Here is a 22,722-nt window from a genome sequence, read left to right as displayed (position 1 = left end):
AGCAGCACACCCATGTTCATAGCAGCATTATTCACAATAGTCTAGAGGTGAAAGAAACCCAAATATCCTTGGAAGGATAAATGGATAAACAAAATCTGTATATTCATACAATGGAATATTACTTTGTTTTAAAAAGGAAGGAAACCCTGTCACATGCTACAACATGGATAAACCTTGAGCTTGTTAAGTGAAATAAGCCAGTCACAAAAAGACAAATACTGTATGATTCCACTTACACAGTTTCTAAGACAGTCCAATTCATAAAAAACAAAGTAGAATGGTGGTTACCATTCAGTGGGGGAAAGGAAAATGTGAAATCGTCAAATGGGTATAAAGTTTCAATTTTGCAAGATAAAAAGAGTTCTGCCGATCTCTTCCACCATATAAATATACTAACACTACTTACCACACTTAAAAATGGTTAAGATGGAAAATTTTATAGGTTTTTAAATCACAACTAATAATACACATATAAATGATTTTTTAATCATTTAATCATTATTTTAAATCACAACTAATAATACACATATAAATGATTTTTTAATCATTTAATCATTATTCATGTTTTTTAAAAAATCATTTGATCATAAACATATGGGTTTGTTTCTGAACTCTCAATTCTTTTTATTAGTTCTTAAATTTTACTTCCGGTATACTTAACAAATGGTGTTGTATTGGTTTCAGGGGTGCAATGTAATGAGCCGACAGTCCCATTCATGACTCCGTGCTTGCCACGGTAAGTGTGCTCCTGATCCCATCACCTATGTCCCCCATCCCCCGCCCACCTCCCCTCTGGTGACCATCAGTTTGTTCTCCGTAGTTGAGAGTCTGTGTCTTGGTCTCTCTCCCTTTCGTTCATTTGTTTTGTTTCTTAAACTGCACATGAGTGAGGTCATGTGGCATTTGTCTTTCTCTGACTTATTTCGCTTAGTGCAATAGTCTCCAGAGCCAGCTGTGTTGTTGCAAATGGCACGATTTCATCCTTTCTGAGGCCGAGTAATAGTCCGTTGTGTACATGAACCTCACCTTCTTCATCCATTCATCAGTCGACAGACACCTGGGCTGCTTCCGTAATTTGGCTGTTGTCAATAAGGCTGCAACACACACAGGTGTGGCTATATCTCTTTGAATTAGCGTTTTTGTATTTGGAGGGTAAATACAAACGTGGAGTCTAGGGCAGTTCTATTTTAACTTTTTGAGGAGGCTCCATACTGTTTCCCACAGTGGCTGCACCAGTTTGCATTCCCACCAACAGTGCACAAGTTTCCTTTTTCTGCACATCCTCACCAACACTTGTTGTTTCTGTGGTTTTGATTTTAGTCATGCTGACAGGTGTGAGGGGACATCTTGTGGTTTTGACTTGCATTTCCCTGGTGATGAGTGACGTGGAGCATTTTTTCATGTGTCTCTTAGCCATCTATGCGTCTTCTTTGGAGAACATTCAGGTCTTCTGCCCATTTTCAAATTGGATTATTTGTTTTTTGGTGGACTCCCCATTCTACTCCACTGGTCTGTATGTCCACCCTTACGCCATTAACCACACAGCTTCGGTTACCTGAGCTTTCACTAAGCTTTGAAATCGGAAGTGTGAGCCCTCCGCCTTTGTTCTTCTAAGATCGCTTCAGCAATTCATATTGAAATGTAGTATGAATTGGAGGAACGGCGTTTTCTTTTCTGCAGAAAAGATTGTTGGAACCCTGATAGGAATTATATTGATTGTAGACCACTCTGGGTACTATTAACACCGTCACAACATTGGTCTCCCTATTTAGGGACCCTGGATGTCCTTTCTGGGTCCTCTTTTCTTCTTTTCTCTCGGGAATGTTTATAGATTTCAGCGTACAAGTCTTTCACCTCCTTGGCTGAATTCATTCCCAGGTATTTTATTCTTCAAAAGCTATTATAATTGGGATTGCTTTCTTCACTGTCTGTATGGATTGCTGTTCACTGCCGGTAGATAGAAACGGAACTGACTTGTGTGTGACTGTCTTGTACTCTGCAACTTGCCGAGGTCACTTGTTAGCTCCTGTGGGTTCTTTGGGATCGTGTCCTCGGTGAGTAGAGACTGCATGTTTACTTCCTTCCCAATCCGGAGGCCTTAGATTCTTCTTGTCCAATTGCTCTGATTGGAACATTCAGTACAACGTGAATAGCATAGTGGGGAGAGAGGCACCCTTGCCACATTCCGGTCTTAGGGAGAAAGCGTTTTCAGTGTTTCAACATTGAGGATGATGTTCACTGTGGGTTTTTCATAAATGCCCTTCATAGTGTTGAGGAAGGGCACGCTGTCTTAAGTGGTGAAACACAGTCTCTTTTTATCTCATGTTCCATGAAAGGGGGATATCTGTAATAAAATTGAATGAAATGCACTTAAAATAGGAATACTGTGTCATTTTCACAAATTCTACATCAAATTTATTAAGGATCCCAGAGCAGAGAACTCGCTGAATTCTGTACTAAAGAGTCCTGGTCTAATGATGCAGAGAGAAGTCGCGTTTGGGTACTTGTCCCGTGGTTTCCCTGGGCGCCTTCTGCTGCTGGAGCACATTCGCCTCGTTTGTGCTCGCTCGTCTGTGCAGCTATCAGGGACGTTGGTCACCTGTCCTCTGCACCTACTTTCTATGCTGAATATTCTGCCCCTTTTAAAAATGTATCTTCATTTTTAGTGAAGCAGGAGCTCTCCACCATTCATGTGAATTTTAACTTGACTTTTAGATCTTAGACAAGCTTTACCCTGGGGAATATTGACTTCACAATGATAGGAACTCAACTGTTAGGGTGAAATTTAGTTAGTCCAAGGATAGCTTAGTCAAACCCGCATTTCCTGCTTGATTTAATTTTTAATTTTTTTCTTTTAAAGATATGGAACGCTTCCTGAATTTACATGTCATCCTTGCGCGGGGCCCACACGGATCCGTTCACTTTAACACTGGTGTACGCGTGCCCAAGCGAGCACTGTTCTGCACACGTCAAAATCCAGAGAAGTGATGTGCGGACCTTCTGTTATCCTCCAAACAGTTGCAGTTGGTACACGGCCGTGTGGCCTTGCCTACGCACACTGGATTCACTTACAAGCAAGCTGCTCTGTGTAAAGATCCAAGGAAAGACGGAGCAGTGACTGGGAACTGAATGCTGGGGACAGGGAATGATGACCCCCCGAGAGAACTGCTACGATTTCTTTCACAATCTGTGGGCTGTCCGAAAGTGCCGTCCACCTAAATTCTTATTCTGCGAAGAGGTCTATGTTCTCAAAGGGTGCCTGGCTGGTCAGTTGGAAGAGTGTGTTACTCTTGATCTTGGGGTCATAGGTTCAAGCCCCATGTTGGGTGTGGAAATTACTAAAAAAAGAAAACAAAAAACAAGAACAAAAAGAAACCTAGAAAAAGAGAATGAGGCAGTGAGGTGAGGGAAGACTGAAAGGCTCTGTCAGCAGGGGACATTGGTTCTTAACTGCAAAAACCAAAATGTATTTCTACACCTGTAGGGAAAGGAGGAAAAAGGCAGACCATGCAACGAGTTTCCACAAAATTACATTTACTTAAAGGATTTTTATTCTTTGAGTATGTGCTTTTTAGTTCTGATATTTAAAATGCTTTTCCTTTTGTTCTGACACTTTAGAAATTAATGATTAATAATAAAAGTTGTAGCTTCAGACCCATGGCTTTATAGTTATCTAACACATATCAAGTCAGTGAGTTAAGCAGCTGACTCCTATCTCAACTCAGGCCTTGATCTCGGGGTCTTGGGTTGGAGCCCCACACTGGGCTCCAGGCTGGGTATGGAGCCTACTTAAAGGAAAAAGAAAAAAAGGAGAAGGAAAGTGCTGACTGTCTGTAGCTTAACGCCTCCTTGGCTGTTTGCAACCACTGAATGTAATTCTGAAACCTCGAAGCATCGGTAGGCGGAGTCTGGCCGACTTACATAAGCCGCCAGAGCAACAGGCCCCTCCGTCTAATGACCTCCTGCTTTAATTCACTTATCACACTACGTGGCATTCAGATAAAAGAAACGCACCACTTTTGATAAAGAAGAGAGCACAGTTCAGTCTTACTTGCAACTGGAGCCTAATTGAATTAACAAACCTCAGTAATTAAAAAGAACTATCAAGCCATGAAAAGGCATGCAAGAGCCTTCAATGCATACTTCTAAGTGAAAGAAGGCTACATACTGTGTGATTCCAGCTCCATGACACCCTGGGGAAAAGCAAACTACAGAGACAGTAACAGGATCAGTGTTGCCTTGGGTTCACTTGAGAACAGGCAGAGTGACCCCCAGGGCAGAGAATCTGTCATGTATGGGACTGTCATGATGGGTACAGGACACTGTACATTTGTCAAAACCTACAGAATCGTACAGCACAAAGGGTGAGCCCTAATGTAAACTATGAACTTTAGTAAATAATGTATCAGCATTAGCATCGATTGTACCAAATGTAACAACATGTAACAAATGTAACAAAAAACTAATGCAAAGTGTTAATAAGGGAAACTGTACTGTGAAGAGGAGGAGGGGGTATATGGGGACTCTGCATGAACTGCTCAGTTTTTCTGAGGGATGGGGGCGGCACAGCGGAGGGGGCAGTCTCAGCAATCACTGAGCATGCATTCACGGCATCCCATCTCAGTATGGCACACCTCTCCTCCCCTGGGCTGACCATCTCTCAGTATAGCCACCCTTTCTAGAGAACAGTCTCCAGTATCCACCTGTGACAGAGAAGCAATCACAACCAGCAGTGAGGAACGGGCCGGAGACCCCAGAATCTAAGTGCTTCTTAAACAACTTACACGAACTTTCCTTGTTTCCGCGGCCGCCTGCACGCTCACTCACAGACATAACTGCTGTTGCCTTCCATCCACTGTGTGAACTGAGATTTGTCACTGACGAAACTTGCAAAATCAATTAGCCTTAGTCAATCTGCTTTCCTGCTTCTAAAATGTTAACTGCCCTTCCATTTTCCTTGCTGTTGTGGGTTTGTGCATTTTTAAAAATCTTTCTAGTCTGGTCTGGGAGGGAATTAAATTAGTTGCTCTCGTTATTGTTATCTTTACCTACATGGTCACATCTCCGGTAATAAATAGTACAATGTGCTCTTAAAACTTTATAGGAATGATACCACACACTCAGCAACTTCTTTCTTCAACCAACATTGGAATTTTGGCCCCTATTCTTGTCAACAGCCACAGACATAGTTTATTTCCTTTAATTGCCATATTGCATTCTACTGTCTGACTGTAATAATTTTATTTATTCCTATATTTGACATACTTTTAAAAAATGTGTTCGGGGGCGCCTGGGTGCCTTAGTCCATGAAGCGTCTCCCTTCAGCTCAGGTCATGATCCGGGAGTCCTGGGACCGAGTCCCTGGGTCCTGCTTCTCCCTCTGCTGCTCCTCCTGCTTGTGCACTCTCTGTCAAATAAATAAAACCTTTTAAAAAAAATAGAATAGGGGCGCCTGGGTGGCTCAGTCTTTAAGCGTCTGCCTTCGGCTCAGGGCGTGATCCCGGGGTCCTGGGATTGAGCCCCATATCGGGCTCCTCCACTGGGAGCCTGCTTCTGCCTCTCCCACTCCCCCTGCTTGTGTTCCCTCTCTCCCTGGCTGTCTCTCTCTCTGTCAAATAAATAAATAAAACCTTTAAAAATAAAAAAATAAAATAATAGTGTTTTCAGTTTTCATTTTGCACACCAGCACTTGGAGCCTGCCAGGCTTGCTATACACATACAAGTGTGTGACACACGGAAGTGTGAGTGAAAGAACATGGACGGAGCACCATCAGAGAAGCACTCAGCTCCTGATGTTGGGGTTATGAGTTCAAGTCCCACCTTCGGTGTAGCACTTACTTAAATAAGCTTAAAAAAAAGAAAGAGAACACAGAAAAGCTAGTGGGATTGGGAAAACGAATAAAAGAAACTCAAATTGCACTAAACACAATATGGTTTAGTCAAAAGGAATAATTCTCACAGGACCATAAGCATTCTGTAGTAACAAAACACTATCGTGACAGGAGTTGTATGCCTTTATCATCAAACAAGCCAAGCAAAACCTGGAATCCAGTCTGATCCCTGCTTTTCTCTTTAAGTCATTAAATACGAACAATGTCCTTTCTTCTTCAAGAGTCCCGTTAGAGCAAGAGGACCCCATCGAAGTGGAATGCAGACCCTGCAAGGACAGGGCCTTCAGCTCCCCCCAGGTGCTCTGTCGGAGCAAAGCTCACAGCTGCGTGCACCCCAGGGGCTGCTCCGGGAACAGAGCCCTCAGCATCAGGACCAGGGAGCTCTTCTGCTGGCAGCAGGCACGGATGTCCTTCTTCAATCACACTCTGTAGTAATGCCCAACACACTGGGTGAATGTGCGATTGCCCCACCACGGGCAGCAAGGATGTCACAGTCCCCCGGTGTCCCCTGATCGAACATTCGTACCCATGAGAAGGGGCCCTGCAAGAGTATTTTATCTGCAGCTGATATAAAGTAATTGCAACTGAATTCTCCGGTATGACATACTCCAGTGTGAGGATTTTAGAAGTAGACAATGAAAGGAAAACACTGAACTGGGATCCCTCATTGAAATTTGAAGGATTACAAAGAAATTTAGAAACATTTCCATAGGATTATTATTATCTGTGCTTCCAAATGTTACCCAGCAAAATCACTTCCCTGATAAAGTCTGGCTTAAAACAAAACAAAACAAACAAAACAAACAAAACACCTAAAATGAAAATAAAAAGGGAAGTTTAAACTTTACAGTCTCTGCATTTGGGGACAATATAAACCACGGGATATGAATTCATGAACTCTTTCTGCTGCCACGGCTGCACCTTTAATGGCTGATCGGCGGTCAGGACTTTCTTGCATTTTTCTACGTAACATCATCCACGATCAACACCAGACTCAGAATTCACACGGCCACTTAGTTTGCTGACAGTGCTTAAACGATGTTAGAACATGTAATGGGAAAAGGATCCCTTTTATAACAATAAATTTAAAAAACAAAACCTTAACAAATGCGGAGGGTTTCTACTGGGATTTTAAAAAACTGCTGCCTTATAAAAAGGAAGACTTCAATAAACAGAAATATAGGCCTCGCTCTTAATCTAGGAATTCAATGTAATCCAAATGTAAACACAAATAGTGGAGGGGGTGAAGGAGGGAGGTAATAGCATGATACTAACGTTCACCGGGGAAAATGAACACATACTAATCAGAAAAGCACTGTTAGAGAGCAGTGAGGAGGACCAGCCTTACTAGACATGAAAAATATATCTTATAAAGTAAGATGAAAATGCAAACCATAAGAGACTCTAAACGATGGAGAACAGAGCTGCTAGAGGTGGGGGGGCAGGGATGGGCCAGACCGGGGACGGCACTAAGGAGGGCACCTGCTGTGGGGAGCACTGGGCGTTGTGTGTCAGAGACAAATCACTGAATTCTCCAGAAACCAATACTACACTATATGTTACCTAACTTGAATTTAAATAAAAAGATAAAAATTTAAAGAACTTTTAAAAATGTATTTGAAAGCTACAATGATTAAAGCGCATTAGTCCTGGAGAAGAAATGGACCAACAGGAGGAAGTGGGTCCACCTGCCCACACCCGTCGCTACCAACCTAGAATCCCTGCGGACAGTGAGGTGACTGGGCTACACCACTTTACGTCGTCCAGGGTCTACTTGGTCCAAACTACTTGGTAGTTTGGTCTACCCCTGTAGACTTGTATCAGCCCCCCCGCCTCCCGCCTCCCGCCCGGGTACTTGAAGTCACAACAATCTCACTGATCTAACTTCATCAGTCCAGGACTGCACAGATTCCCTGTAATTAGGAAAGCCTATCTTTCCTTGCAATATGTGTTTACAAGTAAGATGAAATCATTCAGGGGGCTCCCGGGTGGCTCAGCCGGTGAAGCGTCTGCCTTGGGCTCAGGTCATGGTCCAGGATCCAGTCCTACATCGGGCTCCCTGCTCAGCGAGGAGCCTGCATCTCCCTCTCCCTCTGCTGCTCCCCCTGCTTGTGCTCTCTGGCTCTCTCTCTGTCAAATAAATAAATAAAATCTTAAAAAAAAAAAAAAAAAGATAAAATCATTCCAACTGACTTTTTAAAGCTGAAGAACCAAATATGTCACTCTATTTATGCGATCCCTTAGTGAATATTTAGGACAATATGTTTTCTGGATAAAAAGCAAATACTAAAGGTAATGCAAAACAGCACAGCTAGTTTGGAAATCAGTCTGGCAGTTTTCCTGTAACGTTAAGTACACTTACTATCCGACTCAGCAATACCACCTCTACGTATACTTATCCAAGAGAAATGAAAGCGTGTTCTCAGACAGACTTCATTCATAATAGCCAAAAACTAGATACAACCCAAACGTCTATTAACTGGCAAATGAATAAGGTACACCCATACACTGAAATTCTACCCAGCAATGAAAGAGCAGGAACTACTGACAGTACTACACAGAAGAACCGCAAAGCATCGCTGTGCAATGAAAGAAGCCAGACACAAAAGGCGACGCTGTGATTCTACGAAGTTCTAGGTAAGTAAACTACAGTGAGAGAAAGCGAATTGGCAGCTGCCAGTGGTCTGAGATGGGGAAGGGACTGACTCAGAGGAGCAGGAAGGAATGTTTCTAGAGCATGAAAACTTCGTGTGGACAGCTTTATGGCCATTGACTTATTTGTCAAAGCTCATGAAATTGTACTCTTACAACTGCTGGATTGTATTGTACCCCCTCGAGCTGGTGAAAACAACAGCAGCGCGAACACGCGGCCATCTATGGCTGCAGTTTGTCCGTGCAGGACGGCCCAGCTGGGCTTGGTGGGGCTGTTCCTCTCCCTGCACCAAATGTGAGTCTCTCTCTCCCTGCGCACATTCTAGGAGTTACCAGAACACCCCGTCCAGAAAGCTGACCTTGAGCCTAGTAACAGGAGATCGCACAACAGCAAGAGAGGTTCATTTGTACGCGGAAAAGGTCATTTTCCGTATTCATTTTGGTAGCTAGGTATCTGCACTTGCTGAAGCAATGTTCCACTATCTGCCTCTCTTCCCGAGGGCATCAACAGAGTAAAGAATCAGATGTAAGAGAAAAATCCCTGAAAAATCCTAACAGGATAAAAACAAACCCCTAAGCTAGTAGCTCTATGTTTAGAAAACACTGAAAGTTGTCCACTCTGGAAGTGCCGGGTAGATGCCCCACCCCCACCCCGCAGACCAGAGACCTGTACCCCTCCCCAAGGACAGCTCCATTCTGTCCCACCTGCTCTCCCAGCTCACCCAGCTCCCCCTCCAGACTCGCCAGCACAGCCGCGGCCCGCTCCCCGCACCCGGGCCGCAGCTCCTCGGGCAGGACGGTCTGGAACTGCTCTGGCACCAACCGGTCCAACATCTGCTCCTCGCCGGGGTCTTGGACTTCGGCAATCGGTGGCAGAGCTCACCCAGCCCCGTGCCACTCAGAGCTCAAGGGGTCCAGGTGTCTCTGGATAGCAAAACTGTCTGAGCACCTGCGAAAGAGCTCCCTGGTACACAGCTTCTCCCTTCGAACGCGGGCGTCTCCTTTCCGAATGCGCGCACGTTCCTCCACCTTCAGGGTCACAAGCCCCACAGGGTCCTCCGGACTCGGAGGCTCAAAGCTCCAGCTCCGCTTGGCTTCATGGTCTGCTGGACTGAAATAACCCCCCGCGTGCACTACGCTCTCTCGGCTGAGATTCCCCTCGAGGTTCTTCAGTGTGGCAAAGGAGGAGGAAACGCTACGAAGAACAGGACGGCCGAGATGCCAGATACATTCCGACTCAGGAAACTATAAAGAAAGACCAATAGAAAAAAACCGCTGAAGTTATGCACACGCTACAGAAAGACAATTTCCATAGTTGTTCGTAAGCAAAGACGAGCGATCACAAACTCGAACTGCCAGGTAATGAAAGGTTCTCGCTTTTCCTGCTGCCCCGCCAATTGGCTGCCCCTTCCTCTGCGATTCACAACGAGCAGGTGTCCCCCCCTCTTGGGTACCGACCCGGGACGCAGCTACTGAAGTCCACACCCCTGTCTCCACCCCAGGGGCGAGTACCCCGTCTATACAGCACATTCACACCTAAGAGTCCCTTCCGGTTTCTGAAGCGCTGCTGATACCCAGCGGGGCCCCGGGCTCGCCCAGCAACAGGAGCGGCCAAGGGGCCTCACGGGAGCTCCCGGCCCCGCTTCACGGGGGCTGCTGCTCCGCCCCTCGCGGCCGCGGGGAGGAAAGAATTCTCAGGCTGGCGCCGAGGAGCGGTCAGGGAGCGGGCTTCACACACACGCAGGTGGGCAAGAGCGAGTACAAGCAGGTGGAGGCGGGATGGATGAGCACCGGCGCACGTCAAGGTCCCGCGTCTTCATGCGCGGCCCGGCCACTGAACGCGTTGACTCTCCACCCCCGGGGGCGACTTCTACCGTGAAAGCCCAGCGCGGGGGTCCGTCCCGGTGCGGACCGCTTGGGTCCGGCGCCCGCCAGACGCTGGGCTCAGCCCCTCCCTCCGCATTCCTGCCGGATGCGCGGCGCCAGAGGCACGGAGTTCACGGCGGAGCGCGCGGGGTGCGGCGTCCGGGTGGGGGGACCCGAGTCCAGTCCCCGCTCTCCCTTCCGCCAACGTCTCCTTGATGTCACAACCAATGAGGCTAAAAAGAAATACTCTGCAATTCCAAGTAACTCCAGGGCTCCGAAAGGGAAGCCCGGGACGGTCTCGAGTTCAAGCGTCTTCCTGTGATACTTCCCCGCGCCCCGCACAGCGCGCGGCCCCGCGGGAGCTCCGGCGGCCAGCCTGGAGGAGGCGGCGTGCGCGGGGCCGCCGGGAGGCTGCGTTCGGGCGAAGAGCGCGCAGAGGGGCCCAATCAGGCTGGGGCAGCCCTCCGGCCGCCCCGCTGCTGGCCCGCCGCCCCCTCCAGCAGCCTCCCGGCAGGTTCCGGCCGCCCACCTGCAGGCCCACCGCCCCCTCTGAGGGCTGAGCAGGTCTCCCACGGGAGCCGGGGCCGCGCGCGCCGCGGGAGCGGAAGTAAAGATCCGCTGCCGTGGACCTTAAAGAGGCGGGTCCTAGAGCGGCCGGCGGGGGGAACCAAGGTCGCTCTGGAGGGCTCTCTAGGACGCGGGCGGTCTCGCGCTCTCAGTGGTGCCCCAGTGTCTGTCGGCTGCCCCCAGACTGCTTCCAGGTCGTCCAGCTGTGAACACTGTGCCCGTCCCTCCAGAGTTAGGTTTGCTTCTCCCACAGCACCTGCAGACATCTTTCTTTGTCCTGGGAACAGGTGCACGTTGCACCATTACCTCACTGGATCCTGGAATAAGGCATGAGGTTCAATGGTCTGAGAGTCAAAGAACTTTAAACTGGGAGGTGGCCTTTTGCCACAGGCTTCATGATTTTACTGAGCTGCAGTGTTTTCCTCCCAGTCCTGTGACAGCAGAATTCTGCAGTTTGACACCTTTGAAAAGCCATCGCTTGATTAACTCAGAGTCCACAACCTGTCTAGACTCACTTGGGCTCTAAAACCTGAACAAATGTTAATTGCTTCCCCTAACTTTAAGTAGAGGAAGCAATGGATGAAACTCCCAGAAAAGGCTTTTGTAGAATTCTGAAACTTGTAAGAGGGGAAAAAGAATTTTCCCTCTATCCTTCTAAGTTCTTGGTTGGGGTCCCGGTAACAAAAGCGTTGAACGAGAGAAAAACACAAGTTTACTAACGTGTATATCTCATCTACACGTGGGAGAGACCCACGGAAAAATGAGTGACTGTCAGAGGTGGCTTAGAATTCAGGCTTGAACACCATCTTCTGCCAAAGACGAAACAAAGAGGGTGTAGGGGAGGTCAGTTACGGGAGCTGACCAAGAAAAGTATAAACAGCAGTAAGGTCTGTTAGTACCTTCTTGTTTCTTGTGATTTGGGGTCATCCTTCTCTTCCTCATACAGGGGAGACACCCTTACAAAAGGGTAACTTGTACTCTGTTTTCAGAGCTTCTGCTGTGTCTGCTGTTTCTCAAAATAATCCTTATGCCAAAAAAAGCATATTTTGCTACCCTTCAAACTCATGCCTTATTATGATCCCTTTTCTTATTATAATCTCTTGATTTGTGACCATATTTTGAAAGGAAGGAATAACGATCTTATACCCTTTCCCTTCATAACATGTAAGGACATCTTCCAACTTCCTTGAGCTGTCCAGATCAAGCTCCTCTAGCAGGTTTCTCCAGGTCAAGACATATATACTTTACTTCTAGTTTCACTCTTTAACTCTTTCAATTGATACAGGCTATAGACATGGATGACCTCACCCAGCTCCAGCATGGAGACTGAGCTCCTCAGTATTACAAAGTCAAGATTACAAAATCAAGAGTTACAGGGGTACCTGGCTGGTTCACCGAGCAGGGCACACGACTCTTGATCTTGGCGTTGTCAGTTTGAGCCCCATGTTGGGTGTAGAGATCACTTAAAAATAAAATCTGAAAAAAAAAAAAAAAAGGCTATTGGTGGGCTGGAGAATTATTGCAAACTGGAGGGTGCTTGCCACGATGTGATGAGATAAATGCCTATTTCCCACTTTTTAATAAATTCAGCTCTAAAACCCAATTCCATATGAGCGTACTAGTGAAATAAGGAAGATGTTTCAGTTTTGAAGGTCATGATCACAGCCACCTCCACTGTGAGTTTTGTCAGGAAAAATTTTCAGAGGTTTGAAATGGATGACACCAGTTTCCAAGGTACGTTGAGAAGGACAAGTGTCTTAGTGCAGCTGCTGTAGCAGAATGCCACAAACCCGGCAGCTTAACTAACAGAAGTTTGTATCTTAAGAGTTCCAGAAGGTGTAAAGTCCCAGATCAGGGTGGTCCATGAGGCTGGGTTCTCGTGAGGGCCCTTTTCTGTGTCTGAAAGCCTGTCTTCTTGCTGTGTTCTCACATGGTGGAAGAGCACGGTGGGGAACCAGGGTCTCCCAGGATTCCTTACAATGCCCCCAATCCCATTTAGGAGGGTTCTAACCTCATGACGTCTTAATCCTAGTTACCTTCCACAGATCCCGTCTCCTAATACCATGACGTTGGGGGTAGGGTTTCAACATATGAATTTTGGAGGGACACATTCAGTCTGTACAGTGATTTTCATTGATTTTGAGCTGTCTCACGACTCTCCGAGTTGTAGGAAATGGATAACAGTACAAATGGTTTTCATCCACAAAGATGCAAATGCAATTATGTCCAGTGGAATGCAAACGATCATTGCCCTGGAAATTGACAGTTAAAAAAAAATCTGTTTGTAAATTTACTTCAGCATTCCGGATTGTCTATAAATATGTAGTACTTTGAATTTTTTTTTTAATTTATTTTTAATTTTATTTTCTTCTACATTTTTTCCTTTAAATTCAATTAGTTAACATAGAAGGTATTATTGGTTTCAGAGATACAGGCCCGTGATTCATCATGAATTTTCTTTCAAGCCAGTTGTAACATCTTACTGGTTGTAACATTATTCAACAGATACTCATTTGTATAACAGTCATAAATTTACCTTTTTTTTTTTTTTTTAACACAGTCTTTTAACAATTTGGAAACCAGGGGTATACACTAATGACAGAAAGAAAATACCAACTTGTGGCTGGCAAATGTAGACTGAAGAACACAGTTTGGATCTGAGACTAAACTGGGCTGTCTCTACTCCTTCTTCCCATGTCTATACCTGCAACCCAGTAGATACACTAACCCAGCAGCTCTGTGAAGGCACAGGTACTCCATAAAACTACCAATGCAAAGAGCTAAAGAGACCACAGCACAGCTGAACATTAGTGCCACCCAAAAATGCGGATCAAAGAAGGAAAAACTATTACTCTTCCTCGGATTTTTCTTCGTATGGGGAGGACAGAGGCAAGGGTGGAGAAAGTTAAGTCTCTTCCCAATAATTCCAAGACGCATTTGTGTGTGGAACAGAAAGGGGACAGTTCCTCCTAAGAAGTAGTTTTGTAAAAATTCTGTAATCATGTTTTTTGGTATTTGTTTTAAAACTAAAATTAACCTTTTAAAATCCAATATGCCAGACATAGGAGAAGTCAGAAGCATCCTTATTCTCTTCCCTTCTACAATTTTCCAGGTGAAACAGCTACCATTTCCTCTCCCTCATATTATCTTCCTGTCTTTCTCTAACTCACCCAGTTCTCCATAAGAAGCTACAAATTCTTCCAGAGTCTTCAGAAATCCGTTTATCTGCTCCTCTGAAAACGATTTTATGAGGACAGTGGTTATACGTGCATGTGATATTACGTGCCGTACATGTGTGTATTTAATAATAATAGTAGAGATCTTGTAAGAATTCGTTTCATGTCCCCTCGCTAAGCTTTCATATTTCATTTCACATCTCACTTGACCGCAGTTAATGTAAATACTGCAGGGGTGAGGCTGGTGGGTGGTACTGAAACCCTTGGGCTCCGCCGTCTGAATTCAGACTGTGGCCCGGCACGTGGAGCAGGTGGATCTTGTCCATGCTGAATGTCTCCCGAGAATCGTGTTGTTGAGTGAAACAGCTTTCTTTTCACCTGCACCGTCTCTCACGCTTTGACGATTCGCATCAAATCAGTGATGAGGTGGGTACGGTCACGAGTGGTCATGATGACAGAACACACGGTGGTTCAAACACGAATCTTCTAGAGCCGGCCTCAAGCGTTTAGTCTCAAGGCTCGGGACTTAACTCTTCTCCTGAGAGAGAAGGGGAGGGTGGAAGGTGTTCCTGAGGCAGAGCCGAGAGCCGTGTAATTGTAACATAAGCACAGGGCAGAAACGTGCTCTTTTTAAATTTACTTGTTTATCCTATCCTAGTTTCTACTTTTACTGCCACAGCCCCTGGCACATCATAAGCACGCCTGAAATAGTTGTCGGATGAACGGTAACTATACCTTAAATATTTAGGGGGAAAAAAGCGGCTAAAGGAAGCCGGGGGCAGGTGTCCCGGGGAACGGTGCGCCGCGCTTGTCAGGAAGAAGGACGTGTCCACGCGGCGAGCACCGGGCTGTACTGGGCGAGGACGTGTCAGCGAACCGCACGTGTGCAAACGGCTGTCCACGGTGGCACGTATGCAAACGCAGGCCCAGCAGACGCGCAGGAACACAATCCAACAGCGAGGAGGGCGGCAGGGCCGTCCTGCTCTCGTCTCCAGTTAAGACGGTGCTCAGCGGGGGCCAAGGACGCGTGAGATGCACAAAGACAACGTCAGGCCGCGGCTGCACGACTGCGGGACACGCGGAGCGGCACAGAGGGCCCGTGCAGGGCTTCCTGGGCAGCGCGGCGGCGCGAAAGTGCTGCGGGAGTATACGGGACGGGGACGCTGGAGAGAGACACCGCCATCACGCCTCCCTCCTCCACACCGCAGGCGGGACTAGCCCCAAATCTCGCGCTTTCCACATATCTCGCGATGCCATCCTCTAGTCGCCTCGGCTCCCTTAAGTCTGCACGAGATCGCTCAGCTTTCAAAATGTATCGCGATATTTTAGCTTTCGAGATTTTCGGTGTTTTAACAGCCCCGTAAGAAAATTTTAGGTCAGTTTTTAATACTATAGGTTGGTAGGACCTCTTTTCATGCTACTACCACCGGTCTAGTTGTGTAGGAAATTAGAGGGAGGAGAAAAATGATGTGTCAGAAGTGGGATTCGAACCCACGCCTCCATTCGGAGACCAGAATCCCCAGCGCGGGGAAGCGGAGCTTGAGTCTGGCGCCTTAGACCACTCGGCCATCCTGACACCTTGCGAAAGATGAGAGGTTTTCTACTAAAGTCGATGTGGAGGAGTGGCGCTTCTGTGACGTACACCGGCGCGCTGGCGGGAGCGCTGACGCCAGAGGCGCCGCCGGCCCGGGAGGAGGACAGAGCCACCTGTGGATGGGAAAGGAAACTCCGCGGGAGGAGCGCAGGTGCCGCGGCGCGAGAGCGGACACGGTTTCCCGCGGCCCCACGGCGGCGGGCGCGCCTCGAGGACCGACAGCCGGCTTCCCCAGCCCTCTGCTCGGCTCCCAGGCTCTTGCCCTCACGCACGTCCCGGCGCGCTAGTGCTTTGCTTTTGACGAGAGAGGAACGACAACACACGAACAGAAGACCCCAATTCCGTGGCATGGCCCCCGCGTCCCCACAAGTGCCCCGCACTCCCGGGAGTCTGTTGGGTTCCGAAAGCGCCTGCGCCCGGGCTCATCTGTGTAGGGACAGGGACCGGGGCAGCGGCAGCGGCAGCGGCAGGAACAGGACAGGGACAGGACAGGGGCGGGAGCAGGGACAAAAGCAGGGGCCCTACTCCCGGTCCTCGGGGCGCTCAGGGCCGAGCCCCGCGCGTCCGCTGTGAGGTCGGGGACGACGGGGGCCCCGCGCCACACCTGCCGACGCAGGCTTTCTCCGCTTTGCCAGCTCTGCGCGGAGTCCTCCGAGCACCGGGCCCGGAAGCCGCGAGCCGCGACGATAAGCCCGCGTCCTCCCGCTGCGCCGAGAGCCCCCGGGGGCTGGGACACGGCGCGGAAGCAGCCCTTGCAGGGCCGCAGCGGCTCCGGGACCGGCCCGCGCGCAAGGTAGGGGCTCAGCGCGTGGGTCCGACTCGCCTCGGCCGCTCTGCTGGGGGCTCAGCTCAGGGAGCAGAGACGGATTTGGGAATTTTAAGTACATTTTGTCCCAATGGGTTATTTTCTGTATTCACACAAAAACGTTGTTCTTTCTGCAAGGCAAAGGTTAGGTCTCTTTTCTTCCTGAAAAAGATAGTTTGAGTGTTGGTAGCTCTATCTTAGATTTCCAGAGGCCCTTGGTTTCACACCTGTTTTTGATAGTGAAGGAGAAAACGGCTTTGAACTCTACGGAATTCCTTATTCACTCCCATTACGAATCTACGACCACGTGACGAGCGTGACTGGAGAGGTTTAGTTTTATAAACACAAGCAGCTATGAAATGCAAAGCTGCTGTGCGTGCAGCTTACTGCCATCAGTGTCATTCCTGTGGCATTTTCTGTCACGCTACCTTGTGAATAAAATTTTTCTATAGAAATTATTTTAAAACTCACACTGATGACACATTTAATGGTTTTCAGCCTGCTTTGTGGCTAATTTTGTTACTTGATGTGCTAATTTGGGCAACTTAATTTACATTTTAGCAATCTGTGTAGATAACTAAAAGCCCAGTTAAGTATTTTATAATTTTAGGCTATTTGTGCCACGCTTGGGTTGTTGTTTGAAAGAAAGAAAATACACTTCACATATTTCTGCACGTTCACCTTTACCTCTAAATAAACCCGTAGGTGATTTGATGAGTAAATGAACATATTTCTTGTACATGCACACCAAGGACATACTTGTGGCTAAAGTGATTGATAATGTTGTGCAAAGGATAGTTGTCACCACCTCATTTCTTTATGGTCCATATGGAATAAACATCTTGTATACTGTTAATTCTGTAAACACATGCATGTTCAAAAGCTCTATGGTGGTCTTGTAATCTTAATCTATTTTAGATATTTTAATTTTTTTCCCTCTTGGAAAATACATCAAGTATAGTGTAGAAAATACTTCATGACATTTTCATATAAGGTTATATAACTTTTTGTACCTAAACATGAAATTTGTTGTAGAAAATTCTTTAAACCAAACATTTTAATCTAGGACTTGTTTAATCTGTTCCTTGAATCTATTTTTTTGTGGGTCTTAAAAACATATCCAAAAATCCATTGCTAATATAGCAATAAAAATACTTTGGGTACTGACAGCCTCTCTGGAGTGTGTATATATAAAACTGCAAACCTGAATTCATATTCTTTTCTGTGATACGTTGTACTAAAATAAAAACACTTTTGCACCATTTTTAAAAACAATTTTTTCTTTGGACGTTGGTACCAGATTTACTGTAAATGCTGCTTTGGGGGGTGAAACATTTTATTAGTGAAGATACAACCAGAACACTAAATTATGGATAAAAATTTCAGAATAGGTGGCATAGTAAATACTTTTAGGCTTCATTCAAAATTCATTTATTATCAAACCATGCCATTTTTTCTGGAAAGGAAAAAAAATGGTGTGTTTTTCATTGTTAGGTTACATTTTTCTGTAGGAAAGAGGAAATTTCTTGGTCCATGTTGTAATCCTCACTCATACTCCAATTTTAAGGTTGTCTTATGTGTATTATAGTAAACAGATGACTTTGAGATTCAAGGCTCCTAAGAGTTTGATTTGCTTATTTTTCCTTAAAATAAATACTGTCTTTCAAAAAGAAGAGGAAGGAAGGGAGGGAAGGAAGGAGAAAGGAAGGGGAAAATAGTAGTGAGGAAGACAGGAAACAATGGTTTCCTAATTTCCCTCCCTCAAAGATGTGAAATTTGCTGTACTTTCTTTCAAAAGCTGTAGTTATATGGGAAGGAAGTTATCCCAGAAGTGATTCTAGAGGTGGCAATTGTAACCTCTTAAAAATGTGTAATTACTACCTTTTTTCTAATTGCAAGCTACTGCAGATGCCCCATATCAAACCAGTACTGTTGAACATTGGATTATTTCCAATTTCTCTCTTGTCAGCAACACTCTAAAGAACATTCTTGTGTAGATAAATATTTTCAAATACCTGTAATTATTTCATTACATTTCTAGAAGTAGAATCCCGAGATGAAAGTTTATCCAGTTTTAAAGGCTTTTGATACATACCGTCCAAGTGCCTACCAGAAAATCTGAAGCAATCTAGAGACGTCCAACCTGGCCAACAAAGGATACTACGATTAAACAGCAGAACATTTTCATGGGTGAAAGGTGGCATATTGTTCCATAGCTTTACTAGTGAGGCTCAACATTCATGTTTGTTGTTAACTGCTTATTACATTTCTACTGATGTGTTCATCTTTCCTTACTGATTTGCGAAACTCATTATATGAAAGATAAACCCTTGTGATAGTTTCTATTTACCAAGAACCCAGGCAGAAATTCCTTTTACTATATTTAACCTTTTAATCTCATTGTCCCTTATTTAGTCAATTTTCATCTCATAGAAACTATGAGCTATAAAATTAACTAGGTTCCCTTAACAATCTTTAAAAAAAGCCAAGGCGTGGGTCATATTAGTTTCCTGTCATCATGCTATACATTTACTTGTATTCTTGGGTCACTTTTGCCCCATCCTGATTTCTCTTTCTTCTTTTATGGCATGTCAAACTCCTGCTCCTTTCTGGACTAAGGTGAGGTATAATACGTATTTTTACTATTTACTAGCATGATTTACCGTGCAGTAGGACTCCCCCATCCTACATTTTTATGAAAACGTCTTCCACAAGACGGATTTTGAAGGACCTGAAAATTTTGAAGGGTAGAGGGAACTAAAAAGAAAACCAGCTGACAGTGGTGGTCTATATAAATTTTTTTTAAAAAATTTAATTCCCAACCTCGAAATGAATGTTTTATATGAGGCTCATAAACACATCTGATACTCTTTTGATTATCACGTCCAAGGAACGGGGATAGGGGTGGAAATTCAGGGGACGCTACATTGGAAATGGAATTGGCCACAAATTGATGGTTGAAGCTAGGGGACACTATAGGGAGTTCATCGAATATTTTCCTCATTTTTGTGTGTACTTAAAGGTTTCCATAGTGAAGAGTTCAATACAGGGGGAGAAAGCATCCATAATCTCATCATAAGCATCTGTTAATACTTTGGCATATTTCTTTCCAGTTTAAAAAAAAAAACATGTAGGTTGAGAAATGTGCAATCTCTACACTAAAATAAATTATCTCCTCTTTTCCTATTACATTCCTGTGCATCATAAACCCCAAACTGGATTTGGCAATTGTATCCCACACTGTTACTCAGACAAATCCTGTGCGTTCTGAATGGGGAATCAGGGAAGAATGTACCTCAAAAAGTTACCTTCAAATGCCCTGGTTACATTTCAAACTTCAAATATGAAATTAAGCCAACAAATAAGCCAAATCTGAGATATTTGTGCTTTCTCTCCAGTAGGGAAACAGGAAATGTAACAGCCACTATGGTCATATTCAAGTCTGTCTGGAGTTGGAAATGCGAGCTACTCGTCACCTACCCTGGTGTGGCAGGGCTTTCTCACGATTCCTGAGACCTCACGCAGGGGGAGTTCCTGGGTTAAGGAGGTGCACGGTTTCGGGATTTGGTTACATAATCACGTAAAACTTCTATTGCAGGCCCGAGCTAGTGAGTCCCAGCCCCTCGGCCTAGGAAGTGCAGCCGTGGCATTTCAGCCTCCTCAGACCACGGCGGTCTGCAGCACACATCTCACTAGCCCACAAATCAGCTTTTGTGGCTACTTCTTTCATTTTACTTTTTCTCCTCTTAACTGACTTTATTAACTTTTCCAAGAACAGAAGCCATGTTCTCTCGTATCCTCCTGGGGAGTCAAGTTCAGCTGGGGTCCCCAACACTGGGTAATTGTCATTTGAATCAAGGAGTCATTGTCCCTCATTTGTGAAGAAGCACCAGACCCACCACCAGTACACTGAGAAAGAACCTTTGACGTTTTTTTATTTTGCTGGGAGATGTGTGATTTCCACCTACTCTCCGGTGGGGATCGCAGGTAAGGAAAGGCATTGACGAACGGCTCATCGACCGTAACGACAGTGATTTGCTTTCAATCTCGTAGCACCTGTAAGTGTTAGGCAGTTACCCCAACTATTTCTCATCTTCTCAACTGCACACCCAGGGGGGTGGGGGTGCGGGCAGGATCCGTGTTCAGTTTGTTCTCCTTCTCTGCGCCGGCCTCTTCCAGGCCTGTCTGCTCTCGGGGAAGATGCTCTTCTCTGCCTGCCAGGCCAGTGCCAGACAAAGCAGGAGCAGCTGCAAACACACAGTGATGTCCTGGGGCAGGAAAGGTCTGAAGAACGAGCTGCTGAAGTCCTAATATGTAATTACCCACTTCCGACGTAATGAGGAGAACCAGACAGGAGCCAAAGGGTGGTACTTGAGGGGCCCCAACCCTGATCCCACGAATTCAGACGCTGCTTACCTTTCTGCAGATGTGTAAATTTAGAATGACTTACAAGTTCATTCAACCTCACAAAAAATGGCAGGGTTTTTTTTAAATTAAAAAATGTTTAAATACCTATGAACCCACCACCCACAAGAACCAGAAGATAACCAGTGACATACCAACCTCTCCCTCCACCTCTTTGCCATCCCCCCACACCCCCCACTGGAAACCAGCCCTTTTGTTCATACTGTAAAGAGGGTATCGTAAGGTATGTGGTCTTCTGACACTCCCAGCCCGCATGGCTGGGAACACTCATCTCGAAGCACAACCACATCACACTGAACCCAACACACTCCTCGCGATCTAGCTGCCGGGGCTGTTACTAGAAATGCTGCTCCTAGAGCACTGGGTCTCCTGGGGATAAGCAGGCCCACCGCGAGCCCCCCCGTGTTAGCCTGGAGACCGCTCCAGCGCTGGCCCAAGGACTGGCCGCCACGCCAGGGATGTGCTTTCCTGGTCACCTGCAAGGCATCCTCTTTGTGGGCTCTTATTCCTCCTCCCTGCTCCCAGGGGCTAAACTAAGTGAGGCTGGGATGCGGTTTGGGACTCTCCACCCAACTTTCCGACTGCAGACCCTTCCACCTCGAGTAGACAGTTCCTGTTAAAGGCAGATACCCCGGTCGATGGGCCGGCACGTTAAGGCTTCCAGCCAACGCTCTGCCTTCCCACGCGGAAAAGCATAATCACATGTCCTGAGGGGAAGGACAAGGAGTACGTGGTCAAGCGTGTCATCTCCATTTGGCTCGGCAGCTTCCTAGCTGTGCACCTCAGATGAGCCACGGACCCTCTCTGTGCTTCAGTTTCTGCATCTGTAAATTTTTTTTTTTTAAAGATTTTATTTATTTATTTGACAGAGACAGAGACAGCCAGCGAGAGAGGGAACACAAGCAGGGGGAGTGGGAGAGGAAGAAGCCGGCTCATAGCGGAGGAGCCTGATGTGGGGCTCGATCCCAGAACGCCGGGATCACGCCCTGAGCCGAAGGCAAACGCTTAACCGCTGTGCCACCCAGGCGCCCCTCTGCATCTGTAAATTAAGGGCAACCCTACAAAGGGCACTTGTTAGGAACATTCAGAAACTGTGTGCCTCGCCCGTGTCTGTGTCCGTATTTTACATACACACACTGTATCCTCACGGAAGCCCCTCTCCACAGGCCCTGGTTACGTTATTTCCTTGACCAGAATGAAGAGATACATGAAGGAGGACATGGTATCACCAATTCCTGATCTTCAGCCATGGGACCTCGATGCCCCGTACAGGACAAAGTACAGACCACACCATCTTGTCTCCTGAGCCCATGTCCAGACACAGAAAAGACCCAAATCCCTGAAACGGAGCTGTTCTTAGCCTGGTCTTGGCTCCTCAGCACGTGGCAACCTTTGCACCCGCAAGGGCTTAGGCTGGTGGCCGTGGGCTGGGAAGCCAGGTCTGGGCCCTCCGATCTATGCCGACCATCACTGCATTATCCCACACCAGTTACGAAAAGGCCTCGAGAGAAGCCTGTCCTAGTGAAATTGCGAGATCAACCAATACAGAGCTGTAAGCTGCGGACGGCCAACACTGCTTTCTCCCCACCATGGGAGAGTGACATGGTCCGCGTCCAGTATCAAGTAAAATATCGGCCGGAACCGGATTCGGGACCCGTAAGGGAAATCACCACCACGAACCAACCCCTTCGATCCCACTCCAACCCCTACGACCTCACTCCCACCAAGACCCAGAAAACAACAATG

At 46.5% G+C, this 22,722-nt stretch overlaps 2 long non-coding RNA genes and 1 other non-coding gene across 3 annotated transcripts; all 3 read right to left on the bottom strand.

Moving 5' to 3' along the window:
• Nucleotides 1–507: 507 nt before the first annotated feature.
• On the bottom strand, nucleotides 508–10,932 carry LOC123794454 (uncharacterized). Its single transcript, XR_015722626.1, has 3 exons — nucleotides 9,266–10,932; nucleotides 5,266–5,407; nucleotides 508–2,344 (listed from the first exon to the last, which is right to left on the bottom strand). It is a non-coding gene; the product is annotated as an uncharacterized LOC123794454 (long non-coding RNA).
• A 1,608-nt stretch (nucleotides 10,933–12,540) lies between these two features.
• On the bottom strand, nucleotides 12,541–15,722 carry LOC148107280 (uncharacterized). Its single transcript, XR_015722627.1, has 2 exons — nucleotides 14,147–15,722; nucleotides 12,541–13,228 (listed from the first exon to the last, which is right to left on the bottom strand). It is a non-coding gene; the product is annotated as an uncharacterized LOC148107280 (long non-coding RNA).
• On the bottom strand, nucleotides 15,623–15,728 carry TRNAL-CAA (transfer RNA leucine (anticodon CAA)). The gene is made up of 2 exons: nucleotides 15,691–15,728; nucleotides 15,623–15,668 (listed from the first exon to the last, which is right to left on the bottom strand). It is a non-coding gene; the product is annotated as a tRNA-Leu (tRNA).
• Nucleotides 15,729–22,722: the final 6,994 nt, after the last annotated feature.

This window comes from Ursus americanus, chromosome 32 (assembly GCF_024610735.1).
Source record: "Ursus americanus isolate L20-20 chromosome 32, mUrsAme1.1.p, whole genome shotgun sequence".
In the NCBI taxonomy this organism is placed as follows: Eukaryota; Metazoa; Chordata; class Mammalia; order Carnivora; family Ursidae; genus Ursus; species Ursus americanus.
This window is presented reverse-complemented; position numbering and strand designations above follow the sequence as displayed.